Raw genomic sequence first — 3261 nt, 5'->3', positions numbered from 1 at the left:
CTCCGCCCCGGAAGTGACGTCAGCGGCGGGCGCGAACGCGGCGCCCAGGGCGTCGCCATGTTTGTAAAGGTTCTGGGCGGCCTCTCTTGGTTCTTTCTAGCGCGCCTGCGCCTAGTAGCTTCGGGCGAGGAAGTAGCGGAGGTGGGGCTCCTCCCTCTTAAAGGGACAGGACCGACTGCGACCTTAAGACTGCTAAGGGACTAGCGGTGAAGTAGCCGAGAGAGGCTGGTCAGTAGAACTGATCCAGAACGTGGCTGACACCGGGTCGGGCGCTAGTTCGGGGAGATTTGTTAAAGGATTCCGACCTTCATTGCTCCAGGGCGCTTGATGCTTGGGTGTCGCTGGTGTGCGGAATGGTTGTCCCCAAAGAGTGAGGTGCCAGCGGGATGCCAACTCACCCGCGCTTGGCCCCTGGGAGCAGCCAGTCAGATCCTGTCTGCACCCACATCCCCTTCCCACGATCGTGCTCCTGGAGAAGATGCAGCCTGGGGCAACAGCGAATTCTGGGCACAGGTAGGGCAAGAATCAAGTCTCTGGACGACAGCTCTGCATCTTCATGGAGTCTTCTGGGTCCCCGCGCTTCTTACACTGATAAAAGTAATGGCAATGGAATTAAAAAAAAAAAAATACATTGGAAAACTGCGCAGCCATTAATACAAAAAATGTTCAACGTGCGTGAATACGGACGACTTCCACGATACCTGAGGTGGAAAACAAGAAGGCGCAGAAAGAACAGCCTTGCGAAGCTATTGTTCGTGGGAGGGCTGTATACAGGTATTCCGCGGTGTGCACACCAGCTGTCTGATAAGATGTACAAGCAGAAGTTAACTGGTTGCCTCCGATAGGAGACCTGGCACCCTGGTGGCCTGCCCCTGTTCGTGTACTAGGTTGGATGTGGATGTGATTGTATCTGCGAGTGTGTGCACCAGGACCAGGCACAAGTTGCTAACTGGCTGGGTCACACAGAACACCACCGTCGTGGCTGCATATGGAACAAGTGGAATAGACAGGACATAAATTGGGAAGGATATAAAGAACCTAATAGTGATGGCCTCCCCTTTTCCAGCCTTGAGACTGCACCTGGCCCCCTCCCTGGGCTTCCAGGTGTACCCACCTGTAAAATGAATAAGCCACAACCACAATAGCAGACACAGAGCCCCTCCCTCTGAGTCACACACTGTCCTTTCACAGTTCAGTCCCATTTTACAGAAGGGTAAATGAGCATGTAGTGGTAAAGGAAACTGCCTGGTCCCAGGGGAGGGTGCTGGCCACCTCAGTCCCTTCCTCAGCTTTCTGGGACCATCAGCGCTCAGGCTTTGGGACCTACTGTGTGCTGGGTGAGCTGCCAGAGGCCAAGCGTCTGGTGGAGAACAGGACATGCACGCAGCTCCCATCCTGGGAGTCTGGCAAGGGCAGCAGCTGAGCCAGCAGTTGGCCTCTGTGTTGAGAGCCTGGGGTCGTAGAGGAGGGGACACACGGCCCAGGCAGAGGCAGAGCCAGGGAAAGGGTGTCCCAGGAGGTGACTTTAATCAGTGAGTGAAAAGTGTTAGAATAAGCTCAGCCCGAACCCAGTCTGAGGGTTGCTAAGGAGCCTGGGAAACTGACCTGATTAGAGACTTGCAGCTAGAGACCCGCAGTGTGTCTTCTGAGTGGACTCTCTTTCCCTCCTACATCAGGCCTCTGGGGTGCCACCCCAGCTCCACTAGCTCCAGCTCAACCTCCAAAGGGCTGGGCTCTGGATTTTGCAGTCCACATGGGGGCGACAGAGGATCATAGGAAACTCTACCACTTGGAGACAGCCCCATCCTGACTTTGCTCATTTTTTAAATGTTTCCCACTCCTTATGTTTTGCTCACTTTGTTTCTCCTTATTGAAATGTTGGTCTTTTATTACAGACTTACAAGAATTCTTTGTGTCACGGTTCACACTGTATTAAAACGGGCCAGTTAACTGTCTCCGTTAGGTCAAGCATTGCTTTAGGGAAAACGTCCGATTCACCCTTGTATACTTGGTGGCTAGCATAGGGAATGGCACACAACTGGAGTCCAGTAAAATATCTGCTGAAGAAATAAAGACGTGTACACCTACTATGTGGCAGGAAGCAGGGTTTTGTTTTGTTTTGTTTGAGACAGGGTCTTGCTATGCAGTCCAGGCTGGCCTCAAACTTGTAGTGATCTTTTTGCCTCAGTCTCCCAAGAGCTAGGATTATAGGTATAAAGACAGAAAACCAAACAAAAATAGCTTATGGAGCAACTTTTTAAAAATGTATTGAACAGCTGGGGATATAGCTCAGTGGCACAGCGCCTGCCTGGCAAGCGGGAGGTTGAGAGTTTGATTTGCGGTACCAAAAAAAAAAAAAAAAAAGTTTACTGAACAGCTAATCTCTGCCAGTGATACAATGCCTATTGGAAGAGCCAACCTGTAAGGATGAGAAAAATGCCAGGACTGTTGGACATATACCTAGATATGAAACTGCTAGGTCACGTATTAAAAAAAACTATTCTTTCCCCACTGAAATGACAGGCTGAGTTTGGTGACTGCATGCCAGGGTAGTTCCTATGCATCTGAGGGAGCACGGGGAGCTGGCCTGGAAGGGACGTGGGAGGAGTGCAGTAGGCTGGGGAAAGAGGACCCGAGGCCCTCCTAGGCCTGAGTGTCTCCTCATCTAAAAAGTGAACTTGAATACCTAACTCTCCCCATATGTTCTCCTTTTTGTCATGTATAAGATGGGCCCAGCCAGGTCATTCTGAGAATTGAATGGGAAGCCATAGGAAGACCTCTGTAAGTGGACGCTGCTGCAATCCCTGGTGTCACTGTCTTACCCACCTAGGAGACGCTGACTCTCACCTTCACTTGCTCTGTCTCCAGCTCACCATGGCCAAACAGCTTCAGGCCCAAAGACTGGCCAGAGCACAACCCCTGGTGAGTGGTGGGCTGGGGGACCATGGGTGTCCTTTCTGGCTTGGGTTAGCCATCCCTGGTTGTCAATGACTCAGTGGTGTCCAGGAGAGGTTGTGGCAGCCACAGCCCAGGGGAGGGAAGAAACAAAGTAGGAGGCTTAGTCTTAAAGCTCAGCTTCATCCTGTTTCGCTATGACCGTGGGACGAGACACACTTCCTCTGCACCTTAGCTCCAGCCCAAAGTGGGATGGTCAGAGCTCTCTGAAGGGCCGGGGAAGAGGTGGAAGAAGAGGGACATGCTGTGTAACAGAGTAGCCATTCGCCTAGGCTGCTGCTGAGGGCTCCCAGGAGTCCCATGGAC

This window comes from Chinchilla lanigera, unplaced genomic scaffold, assembly GCF_000276665.1.
Source record: "Chinchilla lanigera isolate Chin_1 unplaced genomic scaffold, ChiLan1.0 scaffold00169, whole genome shotgun sequence".
NCBI classification, from domain to species: Eukaryota; Metazoa; Chordata; class Mammalia; order Rodentia; family Chinchillidae; genus Chinchilla; species Chinchilla lanigera.
Note: the sequence above shows the minus strand (reverse complement) of the source record.